General features: G+C 45.1%; 1 pseudogene; it reads right to left on the bottom strand.

Annotated features, from left to right (window-relative positions):
* Nucleotides 1-16,910: 16,910 nt before the first annotated feature.
* LOC133047733 (conserved oligomeric Golgi complex subunit 2-like) overlaps nucleotides 16,911-21,215 on the bottom strand; it is a 38,059-nt pseudogene continuing 33,754 nt past the window's right edge.

Raw genomic sequence — 21,215 nt, 5'->3', positions numbered from 1 at the left:
GATTTCACATATTTCACATATGTTTCAAGGCTATTCTCTCAAATCATCCCACCCTTGCCTTCTCCCACAGAATCCAAATTCTGCTCTTTGCATCTGTGTCTCTTTTGTGTCTCGCATATAGGGTCATCATTACCATATTTCTAAATTCCATATATATGCATTAATATACTGTATTGGTATTATTCTTTCTGACTTACTTCGCTCTGTATAATAGGCTCCAGTTTCATCCACCTCATTAGAACTGATTCAAATGCATTCTTTTTAATAGCCGAGTAACATTCCATTGTGTATATGTACCACAGCTTTCTTATCGATTCATCTGCTGATGGACATCTAGGTTGCTTCAATGTCCTGGCTATTATAAACAGTGCTGCAATGAACATTGGGGTACACGTGTCTCTTTCAATTCTGGTTTCCTTGGTGTGTATGCCCAGTAATGGGATTACTGGGTCATATGGCAGTTCTATTTCCAGTTTTTTAAGGAATCTCCACACTGTTCTCCATAGTGACTGTACTAGTTTGCATTCCCACCAACAGTGTAAGAGGGTTCCTCTTTCTCCACACCCTCTCCAGCATGTATTGTTTGTTAACTTTTGGATAGAAGCCATTCTGACCGGCGTGAGATGGTACCTCATTGTGGTTTTGATTTGCATTTCTCTGATAATGAGTGTTGTTGAGCAACTTTTCATGTGTTTGTTAGCCATCTGTATGTCTTCTTTGGAGAAATGTCTGTTTAGTTCTTTGGCCCATTTTTTGATTGGGTCATTTATTTTTTTGGAATTGAGCTGCAGGAGTTGCTTGCATATTTTTAAGGTTAATTCTTTGTCTGTTGCTTCATTTTCTATTATTTTCTCCTATTCTGAAGGCTGTCTTTTCACCTCGCTTATAGTTTCCTTCGTTGTGCAAAAGTTTTTAATTTTAACTAGGCCTGATTTGTTTATTTTTGCTTTTATTTCCATCACTCTGGGAGGTGGGTCATAGAGGATCCTGCTGTAGTTTATGTTGGAGAGGGTTTTGCCTATGTTTTCCTCTAGGAGTTTTATAGTTTCTGGCCTTACATTTAGATCTTTAATCCATTTTGAGTTTAGTTTTGTGTATGGTGTTAGAAAGTGTTCTAGTTTCATTCTTTTACAAGTGGTTGACCAGTTTTCCAAGCACCACTTGTTGAAAGAGATTGTCTTTTCTCCATTGTATATTCTTCCCTTCCTTTGTCAAAGATAAGGTGTCCATAGGTATGTGGATTTATCCCTGGGCTTTCTATTTTGTTCCATTGATCTATATTTCTGTCTTTGTGCCAGTACCATATTGTCTTGATGACTGTAGCTTTGTAGTTGAGCCTGATGTCAGGCAGGTTGATTTCTCCAGTTCCATTCTTCTTTCTCAAGATTGCTTTGGATATTCAAGGTTTTTTGTATTTCCATACAAATTGTGAAATTATTTGTTCTAGTTCTGTGAAAAATACTGTTGGTAGCTTATTAGAGATAGCATTGACTCTATAGATTGCTTTGGGTAGTATACTCATTTTCACTATATTGATTCTTCCAATCCATGAACATGATATATTTCTCCATCTATTTGTGTCCTCTTTAACTTCTTTCATCAGTGTTTTATAGTTTTCTATATATAGGTCTTTTATTTCTCTAGGTAGATATATGCCTAAGTGTTTTATTCTTTTCATTGCAATGGCAAATGGAATTGTTTCCTTAATTTCTCTTTCTGTTTTCTCATTGTTAGTGTATAGAAATGCAAGGGATTTCTGTGTGTTGATTTTATATCCTGCAAATTTACTATATTCACTGATTAGCTCTAGTAGTTTTCTGATGGAATCTTTAGGGTTTTCCATGTAGAGGATCATGTCATCTGCAAACAGTGAGAGTTTTACTTCTTCTTATCCAATCTGGATTTCTTTTATTTCTTTTTCTGCTCAGATTGCTGTGGCCAGAACTTCCAAAGCTATGTTGAATAGTAGTGGTGAGAGTGGGCACCCTTGCCTTGTTCCTGACTTAAGGGGAAATGCTTTCAATTTTTCACCATTGAGGATAATGTTTCTGGTGGGTTTGTCATATATAGCTTTTATTATGTTGAGGTATGTTCTTTCTATTCCTGCTTTCTGGAGGGTTTTTATCATAAATGAATGTTGAATTTTGTCAAAGGCTTTCTCTGCATCTATTGAGATAATCACATGGTATTTATTTTTCAATTTGTTAATGTGGTGTATTACATTGATTGATTTACAGATATTGAAGAATCCTTGCATCCCTGGGATAAAGCCCACTTGGTCATGATGTATGATCTTTTTAATATGTTGTTGGATTCTGTTTGCTAGAATTTTGTTGAGGATTTTTGCATCTATGTCCATCAGTGATATTGGCCTGTAGTTTTCTTTTTTTGTGGCATCTTTGTCAGGTTCTGGTATTAGGGTGATTGTGGCCTCATAGAATGAGTTTGGAAGTTTATCTTCTCCTGCATTTTTCTGGAAGAGTTTGAATAAGGTAGGTGTTAGCTCTTCTCTAAATTTTTGGTAGAGTTCAGCTGTGAAGCCATCTGGTCCTGGGCTTTTGTTTGCTGGAAGATTTCTGATTACAGTTTCAATTTCCATGCCTGTGATGGGTCTGTTAAGATTTTCTATTTCTTCCTGGCTCAGTTTTGGAAAGTTGTACTTCTCTAAGAATTGGTCCATTTCTTCCAAGTTGTCCATTTTATTGGCATATAGTTGCTGATAATAGTCTCTTATGATCCTTTGTATCTCAGTGTTGTCTGTTGTGATCTCTCCATTTTCATTTCTAATTTTGTTGATTTGATTCTTCTCCCTTTATTTCTTGATGAGTCTGACTAATGGTTTGTCAATTTTATTTATCTTCTCAAAGAACCACCTTTTGGCTTTGTTAATTTTTGCTATGGTCTCTTTTGTTTCTTTTGCACTTATTTCTGCCCTAATTTTTAAGATTTCTTTCCTTCTGCTAACCCTGGGGTTCTTCATTTCTTCCTTCTCTAGTTGCTTTAGGTGTAGAGTTAGGTTATTTATTTGACTTTTTTCTTGTTTCTTGAGGTAAGCCTGTATTGTTATAAACCTTCCCCTTAGCACTGCTTTTACAGTGTCCCATAGGTTTTGAGTTGTTGTGTTTTCATTTTCATTCATTTCTATGCATATTTTTATTTCTTTTTTGATTTCTTCTATGATTTGTTTGTTATTCAGAAGAGTGTTATTTAGCCTCCATATGTTGAAATTTTTAATAGCTACCCCCCCCCCCCCCATAATTGAGATCTAATCTTACTGCATTGTGGTTAGACAAGATGACTGGAATGTTTTCAGTTTTTTTGAATTTACCAAGGCTAGATTTATGGCCCAGGATGTGATCTATTCTGGAGAAGGTTCTGTGTGCACATGAGAAAAAGGTGAAATTGATTGTTTTGGGGTGAAATGTCCTATAGATATCAATTAGGTCTAGCTAGTCAATTGTATCATTTAAAGTTTGTGTTTCCTTGTTAATTTTCTGTTTAGTTGATCTATCCATAGGTGTGAATGGGATATTAAAGTCTTCCACTATTACTGTGTTATTGTTAATTTCCCCTTTCATACTTGTTAGCATTTGCCTTACATATTGTGGTGCTCCTATGTTGTTGGGTGCATATATATTTATAATTGTTATATCTTCTTTTTGGATTGATCCTTTGATTATTATGTAGTGTCCTTCTTTGTCTCTTTTCACAGCCTTTATTTTAAAGTCTATTTTATCTGGTATGAGTATTGCGACTCCTGCTTTCTTTTGGTCTCCATTTGTGTGAAATATTTTTTTTCAGCCCTTCACTTTCAGTCTGTAAGTGTCCCTTGTTTTGAGGTGTGTCTCTTGTAGACAGCATATGTAGGGGTCTTGCTTTTGTATCCATTCATCCAGTCTTTGTCTTTTGGTTGGATCATTCAATCCATTTACATTTAAGGCAGTTATTGATAAGTATGGTCCCATTGCCATTTACTTTGTTGTTCTGGGTCGTGTTTATAGAACCTTTCTGTTTTTCCTGTCTAGAGAAGATCCTTTAGCATTTGTTGAAGAGCTGGTTTGGTGGTGTTGAATTCTCTGAGCTTTTGCTTGTCTGTAAAGCTTTTGAATTCTCCTTCATATCTGAATGGGATCCTTGCTGGGTACAGTAATCTGGGTTGTAGGTTATTCTCTTTCATCACTTTAAGTATGTCCTGTCATTCCCTTCTGGCCTGAAGGGTTTCTATTGAAAGATCGGCTGTTATCATTATGGGAATCCCCTTGTGTGTTGTATGTTGTTTCTCCTTTGCTGCTTTTAATATTTGTTCTTTGTGTTTGATATTTGTTAATTTGATTAATATGTGTCTTGGGGTGTTTCGCCTTGGGTTTATCCTGTTTGGGACTCTCTGGGTTTCTTGGACTTGTATGACTATTTCCTTCCCCATTTTAGGGAAGGTTTCAGCTATGAACTCCTCAAGTATTTTCTCAAGGCCTTTCTTTTTGTCTTCTTCTTCTGGGACTCCTATGATTTGAATGTTGGGTGTTTCACGTTGTTCCAGAGGTCCCTGAGGTTGTCCTCATTTCTTTTTATTCTTTTTTCTTTTTTCCTCTCTGCTTTATTTATTTCCACCATTTTATCTTCTACCTCACTTACCCTATCTTCTGCCTCCATTATTCTACTGTTCAATCCCTCTAGAGTGTTTTTGATCTCATTTATTGCATTATTCATTTTTAATTGACTTTTTATTTCTTCTAGGTCCTTGTTAAACATTTTTTGCATCTTCTCAATCCTTGTCTCCAGGCTATTTATCTGTAACTCTATTTTGTTTTCAAGATTTTGGATCATTTTTATTATCATTATTCTAAATTCTTTTTCAGGTAGATTCCCTATCTCCTCTTCTTTTTTTTGGTTTGGTGGGCATTTTTCCTGTTGCTTTACCTGCTGGGTATTTCTTTGTCTTTTCATATTATTTAGATTGCTGTGTTTGGGGTGGCCTTTCTGTATTCTGGTAGTCTGTGGTTCCTTTTTATTGTGGAGGTTTCTCCCAGTGGGTGGGGTTGGACGATTGGCTTGTCGAGGTTTGCTGATTAGGGAAGCTTTCGTCGGTGTTCTGGTGGGTGGAGCTGGATTTCTTCTCTCTGGAGTGCAATGGAGTGTCCAGTAGTGAGCTTTGAGATAGTTCTATGGGTTTGGTGTGATTTTGGGCAGTCTGTATATTGACGCTCAGGGCTATGTTCCTGCGTTGCTGGAGAATTTGTGTGGTATGTCTTGCTCTGGAACTTATTGGCTCTTGGGTGGTGGTTGATTTCAGTATGGAGGCTTTTGGATGATCTCTTATTAATTAATGTTCCCTGTAGTCAGGAGTTCTCTGTGTTCTCAGGTTTTGGGCTTAAGCCTCTTGCCTCTGGATTTCAGTCTTATTCTTCCAGTAGCTTCAAGACTTCTCCATCCATACAGAACTGATAGTAAAACTTCTACGTTAATGGTGAAAGGATTCTCCACAGTGAGGGACACCCAGAGAGGTTCACAGAGTTACATGAAGAAGAGGAGAGGGAGGAAGGAGATAGAGGTGAGCAGGAGGGGAAAAGGGGGGATTCAGAAGAAGAGAGACAGATCTATGCAGTACTCTGTTCCCTAAGTGTTCCCCATAGCCCAGAACACCCACAGAGATTCACAGAATTGGATTGAAAAGAGAAGGGGAGGGCGGAAATAGAGGTGACCTGGGGAGAAAAAGGAGAGTCAGAAGGGGGAGAGAGTAATCATCACACTCCTGAGTAAAAATGGGTACTGAAGGTTGGATTTTTAAATGTCCAAAGTTGATACCAAATACTGAAAAATAAAGATTAAAAATCTAGAGTAGAGGTTAGACTCTTAAAAATACAATATTAAAAAAACAAAAACACAAAAAATTTAAGAAATACATATGAAGTTTGCTTTAAAAATAGGGCCCTTTTTTCTTTTTGCCAGGTTATAGTGGGTTATAAAAATGAAAATTAAGGAGTAATAGAGGACTTTAAAAAAAAAGAAAGAGAAAAAACACTTTTAATTAAAAAAAATAATAAAAATATATCTAGGAATTTCTCTGGAGCTGTTGTGGGCAGTGTGGGTTCGGTTCAGTTTCAGATAGCCCCTTGTTCCATCTTACACAATATGTATAGGCCCCTTCCAGTGTAGTCAGTTTTAACTACAGAGATTTTAATCTGTTGCACCTGTCACTTCTGAAGCGGTTCCCTTTGTTTATTTGGCTTCTGTTTGCAGGTCTCTACAGTGTCTAATTTCCGTCCTGACACAAGGTGGCGGAGGTGGTCTCTTATTTAGGTTCGCTTGTTCAGTCGTGCTGTGGGGAGGGAGGGGCATTGCAGACAAATATCACTGGCGTGTGTGGGGAGCACTCGCAGTGTTCTGGCCACACTGGGTTTGCCTCCTTGGGGCGGGTGTGTGTGCTTTCCCCATCTACACTGCTCAGGCTCCAGGTTGCTTTACAGGGAGCAGGCCCTGTGTTGCGTGCACTTCTCAGGCCCAAGCCGCTCAGGTTCAGGTTTTTGGGCACTCCACAAAGGCCCAGACTCGGTTGGGCCTGCGTTTTGTGCCTCCCCCCGTCCGATCAGCTCAGGGAAACAGGAGCCTGACGACCACACTCTCCCCGGGTGCAATGCGCCTTATCCCCTTCACGGTCCCAGCCTCAGTTTCCCCGCGCGCCGGTCCTGTGTGCCTTGTGTCTCTTCCGGGGAGTTGATCTCTGGCTGCAACCCTCCCAGCAGATGTCAATCATCCAGAATCTCAGGAAGTCTTTGGTTAGAGACTGGAAGAAGCCTGTTTGCAGTTTGGAAGGGGATGCTGTCTCTGGAGCTGAGTTTGCCCCTTTCCCCTCCCACCTGCCTCCTGCCTCTGGCGGGGCGGGGGGGCGGGATGAAGTCCGCAGCCGGCTAGCTCTTCTCTGGTATTCGCTCAGTCCTTTGTTCTGGGAACAGGCGGGTAGTGCCTAAGTTTAGGGCTTTTCCCAGGTTAATTCTCTCTCTTGCTATCCACAGTTTTAAGTTGCTATCTCACGTTAGCTCCCTCCGACCACCCTCAGGGCTTTCAGGCCTGGTCCTTACTCTAAGCAATGCCACCCGCTCCTCTTCGTTCAGCCCCGACTTGCTGGTGGCGGATGCAAGTGTCTGTGGGTACTTTTCTGCTGGGAGTTGCTTTTAGGCATGTAATCTGTGGGTTTTATTTATATTTCCTCCCAGTTAGGTTGCCCTCCATGATTCAAAAACTCTCCCCAGACCCGCCGGTGAGAGGGTTTCCTGGTGTTTGGAAACTTCCTCTATTGAGACTCCCTTCCTGGGATGGATTTCTGTCCCTAACTATTGTCTCTCTTTTTATCTTTTATATTTTGTCCTACCTCCTTTCTAAGACAATGGACTGCTTTTCTGGGTGCCTGATATTCTCTGCTAGCGGTCAGAAGTTGTTTTGTGGAGTATGCTCAGCATTCAAATGATCTTTCGATGAATTTGTGGGGGAGAAAGTGGTCTCCTCGTCCTATTCCTCTGCCATCTTGATAGCTTCTCCAGGGTCAACTCTGTAGCTGTGGTGGGTTCAGTTCTCTCTAGTTGTGGTGTGAAAGCTCCTCTCTAGTTGTGGTGTGAGGGTCGTCTCTATTAGCAGCAGAGGGGCTCCTCTCAATGTATGATGTCCATTGGGTTCCTCTTGTGTAGTGGTGGAGGGCTCCTATCGAGTTGCAGGGCAATGTCCTCTCTGGTTGGGGTTTGGGTGGCTCCATGGGGAAGGTCCTCTATTTTTGGCAATAGGGGTTCCTCACTAACATTAGCGGGATTGCTTCTCTCTGGTTGTGAAGGATGCCACTCAACTTACTTCAGGGAGCTCATCTCTATTTGTGGCAAAGCGGCTTCTCTCTAGGTGTGATGTCCTAGGGGAATCCACTCTAGTTTTTCTGGGGGAATCCACTTGTTTTATCCAGGGAGCTCCAGTATCATTATAACCAGAGGCCTCTTTTCTTGTTATTGCCTAGGGCTCCTGTCAAACTGCAGGATGGAACTCAGCGTGCCTCTTGAGTTACAGCAGGTGACTCATGGTTCCTTAAAGTTGTGGTGGAGCCCCCTCTCGAGCTGCAGTGGGGCAGATCCTCTCTAGCAGCTGTGCAGGCTAGTCCCTCTCTACCTCCATTGTGTGGGAGGCTCCTCTCTAGTTTTCATTTGCAGACTCCTCTCTAGTTGTGTCAGGGGGGCTTCTCTTTAGTTGTGGTAGCTGGGCTCCTCTCTAGTTGTGGTAGAGTGCTCTCCTCAAACTGTGATGGGGGTGGCTACTGTCTGGTTGTGATGTGAAGGGGCACTTTTTCTAGCTTTAATGTGCAGAAGGTTACTCTCTAGTTGCAGCAATGGGAGGCCTCTTTAGTTGTAATATGGTGGGCTCCACTCTACTTGTGGAAGAAGGCTTCTGTCTAATTGTGATATGCGGGAATGCTCCTCTCAAGTGGCGATGTTCAAGGGGCTGCTCTCTAGTTGTGACATGGGGTCTACTCTCTAGATGTGGCAAGGATACTCCTCTCTGATGGTGGTAGGGGGATGTACTTGACTTGCAGCCGGGGATCATCTCTGTTTGCGGTGGAGGAGACCCTCTCTAGGTGCAATGTCCAGGGTTTCCTCTCCTGTTATGGTGGTGGGACACTCCAGTTTTGGCAGGTGGGCTCCTCTCTCGTTGTGGCCATAGGCTTCTCTTGAGCTGCGGTATAGGCCTCCTCTCAAGTTCAGGAGGGGACTCGGGGCTCCTCTCTAGTTGGGGTGGTGATTCCTCTGAGGGTTCTATGTGGGGAGTTTGTTCTCTACTTGTGGCATTGGGGGTTCCTCACTAGTTTTCATGGGGTTCCTCCAATCTAGTTGTGACAGGCTTGTCTCAAGTTACTTCAGGGGCTTCGTCTCTATTTGCAGCAGAGAGGCTCCCCCTAGGTGCAAAGTGCTGGAGGGCTCCTATCTAATTTTGGCAGGGGAATCCTCTCCAGTTTTGGCAGGGATTGCTCCTAGCTTTGTTGCTGGGGGCTCCTTCCTTGTGATGGCATAGGGCTCCGCTCAAGATGCGGTGGGGGACTCGGAGTTCCTCTCAACTTGGGACAGGGGACTTGGGGTTCCTTTACAGTTGTGATGGGGCCTCCTCTTGAGCTGCGTGGGGGCAGCTCCTCTATAGTAGCGATTATCAGGCTGCCTCCTGTTCACTTGTGACGTGCGGTAGGCTACTGTATAGTTACAGCATAAGACTCCACTCTAGTTGCAGTGGGATCAACTGACGTTTTTGTTTCCACTCCTCTCTCATTGTAGTTTGGACTCCTCTCTAGCTGTGGCAGGGTAGGACGCCTCTTTAGTTGTGGTATGGAGCTACCTCTCTTGTTGCGGTAGAGTTCTCCTCTCGAATTGTGATCGGGGTGGCTCCCCTTGGGAATCCTCTCGAGTTGCCTCAGTGCTTGGGGCTCACCTTGATTTGTGACGGGGAACTCGGTGTTCCTCTTGAGTCGCAGCAGGGGAATCTGGCCTCTTCTCCAGTTGAGATGGGTAACTCAGGGTTCCTCTCGAGTTTCAGTGGGAAACTCAGGATTCCTCTTGAGTTGTGATGGGGAAACTCGGAGTTCATCTCGAGTTGCAACAGGGTAGTCAGGTCTCCTTTCGAGCTGAGATGAGGAATTTGGGTTTCCTCTCAAGTTACAGCAGGGGAGTCGGGCCTCCTGTCAAGTTGTGAGGGGGAACTCAGGGTTCCTCTCTAGTTGCAACAGGGGACTTGGGTTTCCACTCGAGTTGCGGCTGGTAACACTGGGTAGCTCTCAAAGTTGCAGCATGAATCTTGGGGTTCCTTTTGAGTTACAGCAGGGTACTCAGAGCTCCTCTCAAGTTCTGGCAAGAACTCAGGGTTCCTCTTGAGTTTCAGGGCGGGACTCAGGGTTCCACTTGAGCCGTGGCAGGGGACTCAGTTATCTTCTCAAGTTGGGGGGCTAAACATGGTTCCTCTTGTGTTGTGATGGGGCCTCCTCTTGTGATGTCTTGGGGAGACTGGTCTCTAGTGGAATGTGCAGGTTGGCTTCTCTCTTGTTCCAATGTGTGGGTGACTACTCACTAGTTTTGGCATGGGACTTCTCTCTAGATATGGATGGGATCAACCCTGTAGTTGTGGAGGGTTCGATTCTCTATATTGAATCTATATTGATGTGGCAGGGGGATCCTCCTTAGTTGTGTAGTTGGGCTCCTCTCTAGTTGTGGTAAGGAGCTCTTCTCAAATTGTGATGGGTGCGGCTCCTTTCTGGTTGTTATGTGAAGGAGCCTTTTTCTAGTTGCAATGTGCAGGAGGCTACTCTCTAGTTGTGGTAGTGGGTGTTTTCTTTAGTTGTGGCATGGTGGGCTCCTTTCTACTCGTGGCAAGGGTCTTCTGTCTAATTGTGATACGTGGGTATGCTCCTTTCTAATGGTGATGTTCAGGGGGCTTATCTCTAGTTGTGGCAGGGGTCTCCTCTTTAGTTGCAGTGTTGGCCTCCTCTTTTGTTATGGTCTGTGTGGGAGTTCCACTCTAGTTGTGATGTGCATGGACACTTTTCTCTAATTGTGAGGTGTTGGGCACATTCCTATCTATCTGTGCAAGGGTTATTCACTCCAGTTAATGGCAGTGGTGCTCCACTCTAGTTACGATTTAAGGCAGGGGTGGCACCTCTGTAGTTGCAGTGATATGATCCGTACTATGTAGTTGCAGTGATATGCTCCTTATGCCTGAATGTCAGCTATCTAGTTGTGGTGTGCATTCAACTCTAGTTTTGGCAGTTGGGCTTCACTCTAGTGGTGAAATGCTACAGTGCTCTTCCCTAGTTGTACTCTTCCTGGGGTTGTCCTCTCTAGTTGTTGACTGGGGACTCCCGTCTTGTTGCAGTATGCTGTGTTGCTCCTCTCTAGGTGCAGGTTACTGGCACATCTTTATTTGTGGTTTTAGTGGCTACTCTCTAGTATTGGAGTGGATCCTCCTCTCTAGATGTGGTGTGCAGGACTGCTTCTTTCTAGGGGTGGAGTGTGGGACCTCCTTTCTACATGCAGTGTCTGGTTTGGCTTCTCTCCCCTGAAGGGGCAGGTTGCGGGAGTGTGTCAGACATGCCCGGGTGCCTTCCTGGGGTCAGCTCTACTAGTGCCTTTCTACTCGGATGAGGCCCCAGGCCTCCTTGGAGAGGAGGTGCGGACCGGGTGTCTCCACACGGCCAAGGCCTAGAGCCGTGAGGGCTCTGTCAGAGGGATGGGAAGAGCAACTGGATGGATGTTCAAGCCCTTGCTCTCCCAGCAGCCCCAGCGCACCATGGAGAGAAAGAGGCCCACTGTGCCCCTAGGTCAGGCCTGCTCCTCCATACACATGCTGTGTTGCTGGGGGAGCCAAGGAGGTTCCTGACAGACAGGCTCACCAAAGCTCTCTGAGGATGCAGGGGGCTGGAGCAGACGTGTGCGTGTGGTTCTGCATTTGCCTGTGAGTGTGGGTCCCCTAGCTGGTCCCCAGGCTCAGGGGAAAGAGCCCTGAGAGAAGACCTCCCCGAAGCGCTTTTCTCCCAGGCCTGGAAGCAGAGTGCGCTGGACGCGGGCAAAGCGAGCTTCCTCTGGGGAAGAGGTGGCACGCAGCCGGCGAGTGTTTGCAAACCGGCCTTTGGAAAGCACTGGGGAGGTGTGCCCGCGGGAGAAGGCCAGTTCTGCTCAGAGGCCTGAATGCCAGAGTCAGAGCACAGCGTGTCCCCTGCCTTTGGCCAGCCTTGCAGTGACATTACTGGCTTCAAGTGGTACTGCCCCATGAAGGAGCAGGCTGCGGGAGTGTGTCAGACATGACCGTGTTGCCTTCCTGGGGTCAGCTCCGCTAGTGCCTTTCCACTCGAGCTAGGCCCCAGGCCTCCTAGGACAGAAGGTGCGGACCAGCTGTCTCCACACTGCCAAGGCCTAGAGCCGTAATGCTCTCAGCCAGGAATGTCTGTGCAAGGATTGCAAAGGAAATGGGCTTTTCACAGCCCTCTCACTAAAACTTCAATGCTCTGAGGAGAACTGGAGTTCTCCCATTGTATAAGAGACTTCTTGCTTCAAATAGAGACTGGCAAACACACGGCAGCTTGCTGTCTCTTCTTCGCTGAAGGAGGCTCGCTTTTCCCGTATCCTGAGAATTTCCTGCCCCAGGCTCCTGGAAAAGTGCTTCTTAGAATTCCTTTCTTAAACGGCAGTTATCTCTGAACCTTGGGGAATAGGGAGTCGCCGCAAACACAAAAGGAAATGTAAAGCCACGTGCACACATATCTAGCGTCCCCTTTGCTCTGTAGGAGAGCTCTAGTGAGACTAGGTCTGTCCAGGAAATTCTTGTCTTTAACGGGAATGCACGCAGCTTCAGGAACTGCATACCAGACCTAGGGGCTCCAAGGCATCCATTTTGCTCGACTGGCCCTAAAGTTCTGCATAATAGTAAAATTTGAAAATCCATACAATTGCTCCCTTCAGACATCTCACAGAGCTAGATTTTCTCCCACCTTTGTCAGTGTGGAAAGACAGGGCCAAAGCCACTCCCCAAAGGCACTTGAGGCCTACATATGAGTAAAGGCCACTTTCAAGGGCTTAGCCCAGGAGGGCCCCCAGTCATGCTAATCACACTCCTGCGGCTTGATTCCTCATTGGCAGTACTGCTCTCAGCCGGGAATGTCTGTGCCAGGATTGCAAAGGAAACGGGCATTTCACGGCCCTCTCACTAGAACTTTGCTGCTCTGAGCAGAACTGGAGGTCTCTCGTTGTATCAGCGAACTTCTTTCTTCAAATAGAGGCTGGCAAACACACGGCAGCTTGCTGTCTCCTCTTCCCCGAAGGAGGCTCACTCTATCCGCATCTGCAAATTTCCTGTCCCAGCTTCCTGGAAAAGTGCTCCTTAGAGTTCCTTTCTTAAGGGCAGTTATCCCTGAGCCTGGGGTACGAGGGAGTAGCCCCACTCTCAAAAGGAAATGTACAGCCACATGCACACATCTTTTGCATCCCTTTTGCTCTGTAGGAGAGGTCTAGTGAGCCAGGGTCTCTCTGGAAATTTCTGGGCTTTGATGGGAACACACCCTGTATGTTAACCTGCATACCCGACCTAGGGGCCCCAGAGCCAAGGATTCTCTCGAGTTGTCCCTGAGGTGATTCAGACTAGCAAGAGCTTGAAAATTCCCCAATTGCCCTTTTCGTACCTATCACAGAGCTAGCTTTGCTCCACCCTTTGGCAGAGCAGGAGGAGGAGTGCTGAAGCCCCTCCCCAAAGGGGCTTGAGGGCTACGTCAACAGGAAAGGCCCCTTTGAGGAGCTGAGCCCAGGAAGGCACCCTGTCATGTCAAACACACTCCTGCTGCTTGCTTCTTTTGGGCAGTCCTGCTATCAACAGGGAATGCCTTTGCAAGTATCACAAAGGGAAGCGGAGATACACGGCCCTGCCTCTGGATCTTTGGTCCTCTGAGCAGATCTGGAGGTCTCCCATTGTGTTAGCCAACCTGTTCCTTCCCAATAGAGGCTTGCAAACACACGCCGGCTGGCTCCCTTCTCACCCTTGAAGGATTCTTGGTTTCCCCACATCCTGAGATCTCCCTGTACCAGCCCTTTGGAAAAGTACTTCTTGGAGTTTTTAGGGGCAATTATCCCTGGGCTTGGCGCCTTAGAGCGTAGCCACACATTCACTTGAATGGCACAGCCACCTCCACACATCTCTTCCCTCCCCTTTGCTCTGGAGGAGAGCTCTTGTGAGCCTCGATCTGTCAGGCAAATTCTTGCCTTTGATGGGAACACACCGTGTATGTCAACCTGCATACCGGACCTGGGCCCTCTCTGTTGGCACCACCTAACCTGACCATCGCAGAAAGGCCTCGCCTTTGGAGTCAAGGCCTTTACTGCTTTACCCCTTCGCATAAAGCTCCGAACCGCGAGGTTTTCCCAAGCAGCCTAGTGTGGGATGGAACTCCAAGGGATTTATCCTGCCTGCTGATTTCACCTGCTGGGATTCCACAACCCTTAGTCTGGCCGGCTGGCCCAGTCCTGCTTCCGGCACTTTGCAGGCCAGCGGGCCCTTGACCACCTGCTGGGATGGGAAAGGGAAAGGTCCATGAATTGCACCCTAGAAACTTAGTAGGGTGCATGGATTTCAAAACCTGGTGGCCACCCAGGCAGGAAAGAAGGGAGGAGGGCACCTTGCTGCCCTTTCATGGGGGAATGTGTGGCTGTCCTGCTGGGGGACTTTCCATGGGGACCCTGTGCAATAAGTTTGGTATTTTGGAACTGAATAATTAGAACGTGTAAAAATTTTAATATATGTGGTGCTTTAATTAAGAAGAAAAACAAAACAAAACAAAACAAAACAAGCTCCAAGTTGTTTTGCAAATTGAGGTCTCAAACTTGACGACCCATTTTCCTTCTACTGTGGCATTCTATGAAGAAATGTGCATTTAAGAAAAGTCAGAAAAGTGAGGGAAACAGAAAACCCAGAGGTGCCCCTGTAGTTTGGTGACGGCCTTAGGAGGTCACTTGTAAATGCTGCTGACTAATCAGGAGGCAGTCTCTTCCTGTGGCTGATGGGCACAGAGCTCTGCAGGCTTGTCCTTTGCATGGATGTTCTTGTTTGTGGAAATCCAGCTCGGAGCCATCTCCCGATGTGTAAGAATTTCCCAGACTAGACCCCTAGGCAAATCCCACAGGGCCAGAGGCTCCTTCCTTCATTGTATTTGTCCGTTGGACTGAAAACCAGCAATGCCATCTTTTTTTTTCAATCTAGTCTATCATCCAGGACTTGGAGTAATATTTCCCTCCCCCTCAATAGGCTTGGGTTCCAGGGATGAATTATCGTCAGTTGTCCATGGTTTTGCAGATGAGGAAACGGAGGGCCAGAGAGGGTGGAGGACTGTCCAAGGGAGAATGGGATATCCTTCCAGGAACCCTGGCTCCTGGGTTTTTAATGAGCTTCCTACCCAGCCTGGTCATTAACTGGCAAGTGTTGACATTGAGAATAAACTATTGGTGGAAATGTAAAAAGCTTTTTGAAAGAATGTGCCTACCAGCTGTGCATCTTATGGAGTATTTTCATTGTACTCCCCAACCCTTGGAAAGTGCTGGGCACAGGGCAGATGCTTTGTCATTTTTATTGAATATGTTCAATTTCACATAATAATATCCATAGTGGCAGCAACACTATGAGGTATATTAGAACTCCGATTGTCACAGTTGGTACTTCACAGATCAGTAAAGAAAGAAAACTTTTTATTAGGAAGACTGTAAGAGAATTGCTAAGTTTTAAGTTTATCCCACAAGGATATTTTAAAAAAATGAAACAAATCTCTCTGATCATCACCAAGGCTATCGGAGGTCTGTTGAGGACCCCACGCAAGGGAGGTTCTGCCTCTTGGGACACCCCTGCTTCAGCATCTCCCTAAGCCAGCAACCTGGGATAGCTGAGTACACTTGAAGTTCCTTCCTTGACCTAGGGAGTTTTTCTGGAAGACAATTTTTTGACAGATAGGGGTGGGGGGAGGTTTTGGGAATGTCTCAAGTGCAGGCCATTTATTGTGCACTCTATTTCTCTTTCTGTTCCCTGGTGGCTCAGTTGGTAAAGAGTCTGCCTGCAACGCATGAGACCCGGGTTCAATCCCTGGGTTGGGAAGATCTCCTGGAGAAGCAAAGGACAACCCACTCCAGTATTCTTGCCTGAAGAATTCAATAGACTGAGGAGCCTGGTGGGCTACAAAGGGTTGGACATGGCTGAGTGGCCGAACACTTACATTTAGTGTTATTTCATCAGCTCCACCTCAGATCATCAGGCATTAGATCCTAGAGGTTGGGGGCCCCTGCTTTAGTTCCCTCTTTCATCTTCTACACAGCTCCAGCCTGCTTCCTTGTCCTCTTCCACCTGCAGAACTACCTGCCAGGCTTCTCTGAGTGTGACTGAGAGTCTCCTTCCCTCGGAGTCCCTTCTCCTAACTGGGTTTCCCTGATTTCCATTTAGGCACTTTTGCCCCAGGTGGTGCTAGTGGTAAAGAACCTACCTGCCAATGCAGGAATCCTATCCCTGGGTTGGGAAGATCCCCTGGAGGAGGGCATGGCAACCCACTCCAGTATTCTTGCCTGGAAAATTCCCATGGACAAAGGAGCCCGGCTTCTCATTGCAGCGCTTTCTCTGGTTGCAGAACTTGGGCTCTGGAGCATGCAAGTACTTCAGTAGTTGTACGGGGGCTTTGTTGCCCCTGGGCATGTGGAATCTTCTAGGACCAGGGATTGAACCCGTGTTCCCTGCATTGGTAGGCAGATCCTTTACCACCGGACCACCAGGGACATCTCCTGTTCTGTTTCATTAGAGAACGATATTTAAAACATACATGTAGGAGCTAAATATGCTCAGCTGACAATACTTGGAAATATATACATGTATTCCAGCTTACCTTTGAACATATTCAGTTAAAGGTAATTTGTGATGATGTCTCCATGGATCTTGTAACCTTTCCTTTTGTTTATCCGTAACTTCCCACACCAATAGTAAGATACCTGGCTTCCACCACTTGTCATGTATAGAATTCAGTGCTTGTCCCATGTGGTTACTGAAAAAAACTGTCCTCCAAAGGAGGCTGTGCATGCATCCCACCAGTATCTTGAGTATGTTTCTGTAGGGGAGTTTACTATCAGTATAACCTCCATGGCCCGGTGTCTATTTCAATCTTTACCAGTTATGAATGGGCTTATTTACTCTAGTTTTCTTGGACAATTTGAGTACAGATTTTTTGTTAGATATGCATTTTTTAGGAAAACGAATTTATTTATTTTTGGCTGTGTTGGGTCTTCGTGTGTGGGCTTTTCCCTAGTTTGGGTGAGCGTGGGCCATAACTAGTGGTGTGTGGGCTTCTCACTGCAGTGGCTCCTCTTGTTGTGGGGCAGAGGCTCAATCTATACAATAAACCAAACCAAATCAAATTATTAGAATTAAAATATCTCATTCAGAGAAGTTAAAAAACCACAGAACAGAATACAGAAAAACCAAGGATTTACAACTAGAGAATACTGTTAATTAAATATATCCTAGTCTCTAAAATTCTATTATAAGTTATTTCTTATTCAAAGATTTGCTGAATCTTAAAGATTCATTTTTACCTGAGATGGAAGAAAAATTCTTAAAGCCCATCACTTCACATTTTGGCTTGATTGTTTCTAAGAGTTCTGGAGCTGAAATAAATATGCACTTTATATATTCAGTTACTTTTTATTAATCAAAGGAAGAGACACTTCTATATGCACCTACAGCTCTAGAATGTTATTAATTAATGATAAAACTAAACTCGAAACTTTCAGTAACTTTCATCAGAAGAAAACAAAATTCTTAATTAATGGTTTCAGTAGAAAATAATTCAACAACATGGAAAATCATATTTTCATGGCTATTAACACTATTCTGTAGCTCCCCTAGATACCAAGAAAACCTTATGATAAAGACCATGTTTTTGCTCAACACATACAGTATTTGTCCAAGTACCACAAAACACTTAAACCTGAAAAAAGCAGAATTATGTATCAGAGCACTTAAACATTCTGTTCTTAAACAAAGTTCTGTTAATGGTAAAAGCAAGAACATGAAGCCTATGTGGAGGACACAGGAAGATGTTTTAATAGTTCGGCACTTTTAAAGGATAAGTACTGGGTAAGTAGACTAGAAACAATTAGAATCCAACCCATTAAAGACCATGGCTCCACAGAGTGAGCTGAGCTAATGAGGGCCTGGCTTGCCCTGGCCTGTGGCGTCACTGCTCAGGGGAAGCCGGGGCTCCAGGCAGGCACGTTGTAGACAGGCTGCTACCCGAGGAGGAGAGCGTGCCAGTCGGGGGTGGACGCAACGCCAGAGGGAGGGAAAGGATGCTCACTCTCAGGGACCCTGGGCCCACAGGTCTAAACCCCATGAGGCCAGACAGTGAGAACCCTGAATCCCACACTTAGAATCCTCTGCGACACAGGCTCACCTGCTCCTGAAGCCTGTCCAGGTCTGTGACCACACAGACAAGCTGAGTGCTGGAAGTGGAGATGATGGGCTTTGTTTCAGAAGGGCCACTCGCTTGGTCTTCGCGAAGTCCTTGGGTGATAGAAAGATCTTTGCTGCCAGTTACCAAAGGCTTTTTAACATCCTTAGCACTTTCATTAGAGATGGGCCCGAGTAAAGGCTGAAAAAGGATTTCAGCAATAAAATGTTTCCACCTGCAAGATACATGAGCATGTAACTCAACACAAAATGCCAGCTGTCCACAAAGTATTAAGTGAAAGTTAACTCAAGAAAGGATACCACATTCTGTCTCTCCAGGTAGGTGTGAAAAACAGAAACAGGACAAACTTTGATCCTATGTGCATTTCCCCTCCTTGACTTAAGTAACAGTCAGAAAGAAAGCAAGAGGTCCCGAAACTAATGGAAAATTAAGATCCGGAACATCATAGGTTTTAAAAAGTTAATTAACTGCTTAAGGTAAACAATTTACTGTATTTACTTAATAAATTATTATCATAAGGGTAAAAAATAAAAGTCTCAACCTCAATTATGCTTCAAGTAATACAAACGACATAAGTGTTCTCTGCATAATGGACTGCTACAAGGGAAAAAAAAAACCTAAGAGAAGAGCACTTGCATCGAGAAAAGAATGGAATATTCTAGGTGTAAGAATAATCACTGGCTGGCATCTTGCTGGGGATGATGAAGCAAGTCCAGGCCTCAGAGGATCATATCAAGTCCATGGTGTCCCAGGAACTGCACGATCTTCATGAACAGTTTCATAGGGCAGGGTGCTCTACTGAGACTCCTCTGAGTAGAGGGAGGCAAAGGAGGAAGAGGAGAGGAACGTGGATGGAGCACCATTATCTGCTGGGCACCTTCGTTATCAGTTTGCTGGGCAAGAAATCTCTTTACTCCTCACCTCACAACAAGCATATGTAGAAGCTGTGTTCCTATTTTACAGACTAAGAATCTGAGATTCAGCCAATTTCCCTAAGACCACAAAATTAAAAAGAGCAGCAGGGCCAAGGTCTGACTTTGACTTGAAGCCTGTGCTTTTTCCACTGAAACACTCTCCTCCAGTTGACAGAGTGCTTCCGTGTCCGTGGATGATGGCTTCTCCATGTCATCTTTCCTACACTTCTGCTCACGCTCTCTTATACTCATCACCCTGCACTGGCCGGGGTGTGTGTCTATCACTGAGTTGTCTGTGCAGCAGGCATCTCTGAGGCCTGGAGCGGACCTGGTGGGGCCGGGTGCTCAGCACTGGACCACTGTGGCTTTATGCACAAAAACTGATCAGTCATCATAGGCATGTGAATACCTAATACAGCCAAGCTGAAAAGGGTTTCTGAAACGAAGGCAAGGTTAATCAATTTTACAACCTTCTAATTTCAGCCACTTGGTGTTTTTCAATTTCCAAATATTAAGGAAAAAATATGGATATTTTTATCATCTTCATTAAAATGATCATCTCTGTTTTATGGTGCCTCTGTATTGGAGGCACCTTACAAAGATTCTGGTTTTCCTAAGGGAAAATGAGGTCAATGCGGTGCTTTTCAAAAGGACAAAGCAATGAATATGTGACAACTGATGCCCCTAAAGGTCACATAAACAAGAGTGAAAAGGAAATCCAGTGCAACGGACAGAAACTTGGGAAGTTGGACTATAGCCCTTGCATCAACCGCTCATGACCACATGGGCTTTAAAAATCTTGGCACGTTTAGCTTAACCTATCTTTAATTCATTTCAGTCTTGATTAGGGATGAGCACCAGCCAGCCCTCACCTCCTTGACAAATATGGAGTACCGTGCCAGATCTGCAGCGTCAGTCTCCACAGACGATGCGCCAGCAGTGGCAAGAACATCTTGTCAGACCAGCACCTCCGAAGGCTGCTCCACGTCCTATGAGAAGCCAAAAGGTGACACGAGCTCCCAGCTAGAGGTAAAAACGCACAGTTAAGGAGTCGCAGTGGAAGGGCTAACAGCTAAAATCTTCAACAGACAAGCCAAGAGTGAAGCCAATGACATTCTGAAGAATCCTATGAGGTCAGCGAAGATTTAGGGAGGTGGAGTGGACAGCCAAGAGGCCTGTAACGCTGTTTACTAATTTTCCATGACTCCTTCTCCCAGGCATTTGATGCATATTAAACATATATAACAATCAGAAATAATCAGTTAACAGGTACTTTATAATAAAGCAACAAATGCAAATTGGAGTGGCAGTCACTTGCAAGGGTTTAATCTTTGGTTTTGAATTCGTCCTGTCTTCCCTTCCACTCCTGAATATGCTATTTAAATATAGGAAGTCAATTACACATGGCTACTTTTGCAAAGACAGCTGAAAATGAACTTTTGAGGCTAAAAGAGTGCAGTTTAGATGGAAGTTGGCCGCACAAAAGGGAGCACAGTGGAGCGGAGCTTTGTGGCTACAGGAACAGCCACCTGGGTGAGCAGGCACCAGGGACGCCTAAAGCGTGACTAGATGCAAACACGTCTGGAAAGCGTAGGCTGACCCCAGCCACCCGCCCACTGTCCCAGGACTGGGCCAAGGGCTCTGGAGGCCTGAGGCAGCAGTCTGAGCTGAGAGTCATCCTCTGGAGGGAAGGGTCATTCTGATCCTTTACCTCAGCTTGAGAGGGAAGTGGAGGGTAGCCACAAGGCTACAAAAAAAGGCTGTCACTTAAGCACAGCAGGGGTTATATCCCCTTGACACATTATATTCAGAAGCGAAAATGTGGTCTCCTTCCCCTGTTCTTAAAGTATCCTTTACATCATCTCTATACAGCTGGAAGCTCTAGAAACCTTTTTTTAAAAAAGAACTTAAACTGTATCTTCAGGGTCTAACTTACTTCCCTGGTGGCTCTGACGGTAAATCATCTGCATGCAATGCAGGAGACCTGGGTTTGATCCCTGGGTCAGGAATGGGTACCCACTCCAGTAATCTTGCTTGGAAAATTTCATGGACAGAGGAGCCTGGTAGGCTACAATCCATGGGGTTGCAAAGAGTTGGACACAACTGAGCAAGTAACACTACTGGAAGACAGCAAAAGGTCAAAGTGCTCTCAGGGCGCTAAGGCCACCAAGAAGACTTGGTGAAAGGAATTAGCCCGCTTAACAATAGCCTCTGTCGCTTTGAGGATGTTACCTGGTGCATCTTCCAGGACATCTGTAAGTGCTGCTTCTAAGGATCCTGCTATTTCTCTAAATCTGAGAGAAAAAACAAGAGTG

The sequence above is a fragment of the Dama dama genome, chromosome 27 (assembly GCF_033118175.1).
Source record: "Dama dama isolate Ldn47 chromosome 27, ASM3311817v1, whole genome shotgun sequence".
Classification (NCBI taxonomy): domain Eukaryota; kingdom Metazoa; phylum Chordata; class Mammalia; order Artiodactyla; family Cervidae; genus Dama; species Dama dama.
Note: the sequence above shows the minus strand (reverse complement) of the source record. Positions and strands in the feature narration are given on the sequence as shown.